The following is a 6868-nucleotide window of genomic DNA, read 5'->3' as shown; positions in this document are numbered from 1 at the left end:
ATGCCGTGGAGCGGCTGGGCCCGTGAGCCATGGCCGCTGAGCCTGCGCGTCCGGAGCCCTATGCCCCACAACGGGAGAGGCCACAGCAATGAGAGGCCCGCGTACCGCAAAAAAAAAAAAAAAAAAAAAAAAGAATTGTTTCTCCAGCATCAACTGAAGAACGATGGTCCCAGTACAAAAAGAAGACAGTGTCTGTAAGAAGTGGAAGGAAGCAAAGGTGATTCCCGTGAATATGAGCTTTCACTGCACAAGCTCGGTTTGAGAGAGGCAGCGCCTCAGATAAACACTCCAAAAGAGTACGTAAATTCATTCAAGACCAGAAGTGTCCTTTAATCCAGTGCTATTGGGCAGATTGTGGAAACAGCAACTTTAATAAGGATTCAAGTCACTTTTATTTAGGAGAGTTCCTAGGAAATAGCTATGGGGTTGCAGGAATATCATTCTCCTTAAACAGTCTACCGCAATCATAAAAGGAGCCATTATATAGCACTTACCACTAGCTGGGCTCTGTTCTACGTGCTTTACATATGCTTGTTAAGGAGCCAAACAACCCTCTGAGCCAGGCACTGTTATTAGCTCATACTGCGACCTAGGAAGCTAAGGCACCCAGATATTATAATATTTGCCCCCCAAACACCTTGCTAATGAATGTCAAAGCAGGAATTCCAGCTTGGTTCTAGAGTCTCTGTCCTTAACCACTTAACTGCTAAAAATAAAATACTATGTAGATACAGAAAGACTAGAATTTATTGATTTATTTGTTTTTTAAAGGAACATTTATTTATTTATTTATTGGCTGCATTGGGTCTTCGTTGCTGCGTGCGGTCTTTCTCTAGTTGTGGCAAGCGGGGTTGTGGTGCGCAGGCTTCTCATTGCGGTGGCTTCTCTTGTTGCAGAGCACGGGCTCTAGGTGCATGGGCTTCAGTAGTTGTGGCACGTGGGCTCAGTAGTTGTGGCTCACGGGCTCTAGAGTGCAGGCTCAGTAGTTGTGGTACACGGGCTTAGTTGCTCGGTGGGATGTGGGATCTTCCCGGGCCAGGGATCAACCCCTTGTCCCCTGCGTTGGCAGGCGGATTCTTAACCACTGCACCACCAGAGAAGTCCCAGAAAGACTAGAATTTAAATGCTAGGTGTCATTATCTCTAAGTGGTAGGTTTATGGTTAACTTTTTCTTCTACTTTTCTGTTTTTTTCCAACCTTCTACCATGCAGTGCTTTTGTGATCAGAGAGAAAATAATAAATGCAGTTTTAAAAGCCTGACCCTAAAATATATAACCAGCCACAGTCTGTGAAGATCATTGTTTTGAAGGGCCCTGCAATAGAAATAGCAGAAGCATCCTAAATGGTTTGATTTACTAATGACTGGACCTTAGCGAGGAATACCAAGGAAAAGTGCCTCAAATGCGTCCCTCTGCAGTCCTGTAAGCAGCCAGTAAACTATCTACCACTTGCAATGTCACTTGGGGGTGTGGAAAGTGACAGAGTCTCAAAGGAAGAATGAATTCCCCAGCTCTAACCCCGAATAAAGGAGCTCAGCCCGATGGTAGTGCTCAGCACTGAAAGGACACAAATACACTGTCACAGAAAACTTTCCATTAAACATCGTTATACAAAAGTCCCCTGTATTCCTATATATCAGCAATGAGCAGTTAGAATTGGAAATTAAAAAGTCACACTATAATCCAACTTAATTCACAAAATACACATAAAGTGGTAGCACATATAATGGATTTAGGAAGCAACTAAAATTTAAAAATATGACCATGCCGGGCTCCCCTGGTGGCGCAGTGGTTGAGAGTCCGCCTGCCGATGCAGGGGACACGGGTTCGTGCCCCGGTCCGGGAAGATCCCACGTGCCACGGAGCGGCTGGGCCCATGAGCCATGGCCGCTGGGCCTACACGTCCGAAGCCTGTGCTCCGCAACGGGAGAGGCCACAGCAGTGAGAGGCCCGCATACCGCAAAAAAAAAATGACCATGCCAATTTGGATCCAATTCTAAGAATACTCTCAAAGTTTATCATGACGTGTTTAACACAAATACAGTTAAAAAGACATAAATGCAGCAGGTGGTAAACCAAAATTTAGACAGCTACCAGTTTAGACCTCTTGTTTGTGCCCAGAGAGACAAATAACTGACTTAGACAATGCTGATGACTTCTTGTACTGATTACCTTACTCTTTTCTTATCCTTGTCTTTTTAATAAACAGCCAGAGTAAAAAAAAAAAATCTCCCTCTTTTTGAAAGAGGATTGCTGGCAGAACAGAGGCCTCATTTTCCTAGGTTTGCATCTCTGTGTTAGGGTGAAGGGTCAAAGCGGGCATTGCGCTGAGCACCTCAGAATCTCCTTGGAGAATGAAGGACTTCTTGCCTGGCCCCTGGGGGTGCTGGCAGCAGAAGGCACACAGCTCTCTGCCCTCCTCAGAACTGCCTCTGAGGAACACGACCGTGGCCGTGGCCCCCTTCCTGGGCAGCCTGCATTCAGCAACTGGTAATGCAGCAGCCCTCTAAAGTCTGGCCTTCTCGCCTTACCTGAGGACAACTCCGCGGGGTCATTTCCGCTCTTGAGCTCCACCTGGGGTCGACCAAGGCCTTGACTGAGGGCACACGCCAGCTCAAGTTCTTCCCCTGCCCATTCTGCTTCCCTCCCTTTCCTTCCACAGGTGTTGCGCCCAAGATGTAAGCACGCATGCGCGCGTGTGCGCCACGGCGGGCTGGGGGGCGGGGTGGAAGGTGAGGCGTGTCGTCCCTGGCTGGGTATCCACTTGCAGCACGAACTTGGCACTAGGAGAGGAAGAGCACAAGTCTTTGTCAGGCTGTTAGGCTCTCAGCCACACTGACTACAGGCCACAGTCTTGAGGCCCATTTCGCAAATCACAGGAGGAAGGAAAGCTGAGCCATCTTCGTCACACATTCAGGAAGACGAGCAAAGAACAAACAGGGACACTTTTGGAAGACTGGCAGGGAATGTGTCTGAAATGCGGGTGGGGCTTCGGGTGCGGGGAACCACAGGAGGCAGGATGGCAGCTGCTTAGCCACTGTTTGGTCTAATCCCCTGAGCTGTCCTGTCCCTGGTACTATGGTCACACAGTGTTAATTAAATCATTCTCATTAATTCAGACAGAGTGTAAATTAGGATGGAATGAAGATAAATTACGTTTGAAGGCAGCTAATACATTTAACCCCATGCTGTTTATTTTTCAGCCTAACAAAATAACATCGTTAAGGGAGATAACAAGGCCAAAGCCTTGGGCACAGCTTCTTAATAGCATTAAAAACAAGACCTTGGTTTGGTGTCACAAGGCAGAGGCGCAGACCAGCTCCCAGGGGCCCAGGGGACCGGCCTAACATCTTGAGGGAGGTGGTGGCCATTGTACAACAGGGATGTGTGTAGTATTTCCCGAGATGTTTATGATTCATATCTACAACATCTGTCATCCATTTTGATCACGAGTCTGTCTAGAGTTCTTCCTGTACAGATACAAGACTTGCTCACCTTTTCTTCCTGTAAGTGAAGTGATAAGAATTAGGTTTGGCTGAGAGACGGCGGAGGAATAACAGTTTCAGTTGCTGTGATTGTAATATGCTAACTTGCAAATCACTTTCAGCTGTGGAATAAACATTAGACACTGCCCATAGGCCTGAAAACTTTTCATATATCCGTTCAAGCAAACCAGCGAACGGTTTGCTGCAGGTCATTTGTCTTCCAGTTTTCATAATCCATATAATAAGTAATTTCTTTTCCCTTCGTCTATGTTGCTTATCTCCCTAAGGCAGATGAAGCAAATGTATGTGGTCGCTGAATACTTTCAAGATTTTCCAGGCCACCACTTTTCTTTCCTTCTCTTTTCTTGAAGCGTAGAAAGGTGGCAACGTTAGGTAGAACAGACACAGGAAATTAGCATCGCTGGATGATGACACAATGGCCAGACGAGTTCACTCTTTTCTCAGCCCTGCCTGCTTAGCAAAGCTATTTGCAAAGACATGTAAACTTTGTTCTCCCTACCCCCCCCACCCCCGGCCCCTCGGTTAAGGACACTGCAGTTTCCGGGTGGTAAAGATGCAACCAAAATAGATTGCCTGTTCCTAGCTCAGTGGCTTTCTGTGGCAAAATCCCCAGCCAACCAGCTGAACTGAGGACATGTTTTATTCCTAGGCAGGGTCATCTAGGTACAGTTCCCAGCAGATTTGTTAGGTAATTTAAGTAAGAAGGAAATACTCCTTAATGAGAAAAAAATGTTAATCTCTTAATTTAAACAGAGCACCCCACCCCACCCCAGTCCCACTCCCCACGGAAGACATTAACATTTGGTCTTCAGAACCAACCTGCTTGTTTTTGACCCACAACCCAGACAGACAAAGCGCTTGGAGGAGGTGCCTTTGGGGGCTGCACTGATCACCTTCCCCCCCCCTTGCCGAAGGCTACAGAAGCATGTTTTTTCAAAGACATATGTGCAATAGCTTCACGTTTCCCTCACCCGGCTTTTCAGCACCTATCTCTGACGTCTACGGTGTTTCTATCCGTCTGGTCTTCGCTGATTTTATCCACATCTTTAGGAACCGGGTCGGCTCGCAGCGCTCCCCCTGTCTTTACCTCGCAGCAGGCAGACCCCTGCACGTGGGTCTGACCGGGAATTGATCTGGCCTCTCCGGCTTTGTGAAGCAGTCTCGAGCCGAGACTCTGCATAATACGTTAAAATATGAAGCAGATTTGTAAAGGCTCGTGGTGAGGCTGACGAGTTAATGCTAACAAAGGACTTCAGAGGGCACTGTCTTTCTTTGTTTGCAAGGAGCGAAATTTCTCAGCGCGAATACCAGAAGGGACCGCGTGTAAAGGAAAGTGGGATTAAAGGACCGACAGAGCCTTGGTTTCGGCAGTCTCTGGGCTCTGGGCGCACCAGGCAGAGCCACTTCTGCCTGTTAAACCATTTCTGCATCTAATATTTAAAAGAAAGCTGGGAGGTGGAGTGGGGAGAGAAAACTTCGTCGTGGGTCCCCACTCCAGCTAAAGGGCTGGGCCACTGCAAGTAGCTGTGTGCCCTCTAGCTGGACAATTCACATCTCCCTGGGCCTCAGTTTCCTAACCTGTAAAACGAGGGAGCTGGATCGGTAATCTCTACAGTTCCTTCATATACTTTATTCCAAATACCCAATAAAAAGAAAAACAGGCATTTCAGCTCCCAGTGGAAAGACAAGCCCTTGGTACAAAGATCAAAGGTGGGCTTCATAAATAGCGATCGCCGTTCGAGATTAGTTTTCTAATCGCCTTCCCTTCTCGTGGCACAAGGGCGCTTCAAACGTGTGTGTGCTGAACCATTTCTTTGCTGAACTCCTAACTAACACGACCCGGCGATAAAAGACAGGAAAGGGCCCAGACTGAGAGGGCGATTGACGCTTTATCGCTACGAAGAGGCGGCGGCTGGGCAGCTCCTAGGAGCGGGTCGCTTTGAATAAAGCGGCGGCGGCGATTGGCTGCAAAGCACGTGGTGCACGCCTCGCCGGAGAGCGCCGGGTTGCTGCTGCTGCCCCGGGCGGCGTGGGGCAGAGTCCAGCCGTGGGTGCAGCACCCGCCGGAGGTGGGGAGGGAGGACTGAGGGGGCGGGAAGCGCCAGGGGCTCGAGTCTTTCTGGTCCACTGCCACCGAGAAACCCTACGGCCCGGCTTTGCCCAACCTTCGGTGTCCCCGGAGTGTCCAACCTCGCCACCGTCCTCCCTCCAGATATCCCACCCGGCGCGCGGGCTGTGCGTGCCCACGGCGCGTGCCGCGGACACCCGGCTCGCCCCTCGCCGCCCTGTCCTGAGCATCAGGCGGGCTCCTGCAGCTCGGAGCGCACAGCGAGGGGCTGCGCTCCCCGGCCGAGGATCCCTCAGCACCCGGCTGGGCTAGAGACGCAGACACACAGACGCAGGAAAACTTGTTTTATTCGCGATCCTCGAGGGTTGCAGCTGCTCTTGGCTGAGATTCCGCGTGCGCTTTGTCTCTCTCCACTCGCCACAGCTCCCTCCCCCGCTTCCTCTCACGACTAACTCCCTCGACACACTCTCCTCCGACTCTTGTCCTCCTTCCCTTCCTCCTCCTCCTTCTTCTCCGCTGGCCGCATTCACGCGCTTCCTCCCTCCCTCCCCTGGTGTCACTTTTTGCCTACGCGCCCTCTCCCCTCCCCTCCCCTCCCTTCCCCTCCCTCCCCGCCGCTCCGCTTATAGCCGGGCGCTGGGCTGCCGGGCGCAGAGTGCTCGGGAAGCCGGAGAGGAGGCGGTACGGCGGTGGCGCTGCAGAGGCCGAGTCGAGACGCCAGGCGGCCGCCGGCGCGCAAGGCGCTTTCCAGCTCCCTCCCGCGAGGGTACAGCCCGCCTCCTTCAGCGGCGCCTGCAGCCGCGGGCTCGCTCTCGCCTCCGGAGCTCAGTCCGGGAGCTGCTCCGCGGGTGGCGGGCGCAGAGTCCGCGACGTGGGGATCGTGAGGCCGCGGCGATCCGCCCGCGGTAACCAGCCCGCGAGCCAGAGTTACATGCGCGCTCCCTTCGCCCGGTCAGTCGCTGTTGCTTCCTGGGGCTGAGACGTCGGCTCCGTCCCCTCCCTACCCGGTGACCGAGGCAAGAACCCAGCCGGTCGTGCACTGTGGCTGGTCGCCACTGTTGTAAGTCTCCCCTACCGCCGCGGACCTGTTGCGGGCTTCAGGGGCTACCTGGCCTGCGGGGTGTGATCGCGAGGGGTGTGTGTGCGCCCCGGAGCCTGGAGCTCCGACTTAGGCGGCGGTGGGGAGCTGTTCTCGGGGCGGAGACCTGGTGTCCACCGCTGCCCTCCCACAGCAAGAAGAGCCGGGCATTGCTGGAGGGGGCTCCTCTCGGTGGCGCGCCGCCCGGGCGAGCTGC

At 52.3% G+C, this 6868-nt stretch overlaps 1 protein-coding gene across 1 annotated transcript in view; it reads left to right on the top strand.

Moving 5' to 3' along the window:
- Positions 1-6197: 6197 nt before the first annotated feature.
- The window catches only part of ENC1 (ectodermal-neural cortex 1), a 9967-nt gene continuing 9296 nt past the window's right edge, over positions 6198-6868 (top strand). Inside the window, exon 1 of the mRNA XM_024732793.1 lies at positions 6198-6633. The gene's annotated coding sequence lies outside the window, so the exon portion shown is untranslated. The remainder of the gene's footprint in view (positions 6634-6868) is intronic.

This window comes from Neophocaena asiaeorientalis, unplaced genomic scaffold (assembly GCF_003031525.2).
Source record: "Neophocaena asiaeorientalis asiaeorientalis breed wild unplaced genomic scaffold, Neophocaena_asiaeorientalis_V1.1 scaffold515, whole genome shotgun sequence".
Classification (NCBI taxonomy): Eukaryota; Metazoa; Chordata; class Mammalia; order Artiodactyla; family Phocoenidae; genus Neophocaena; species Neophocaena asiaeorientalis.
This window is presented reverse-complemented; position numbering and strand designations above follow the sequence as displayed.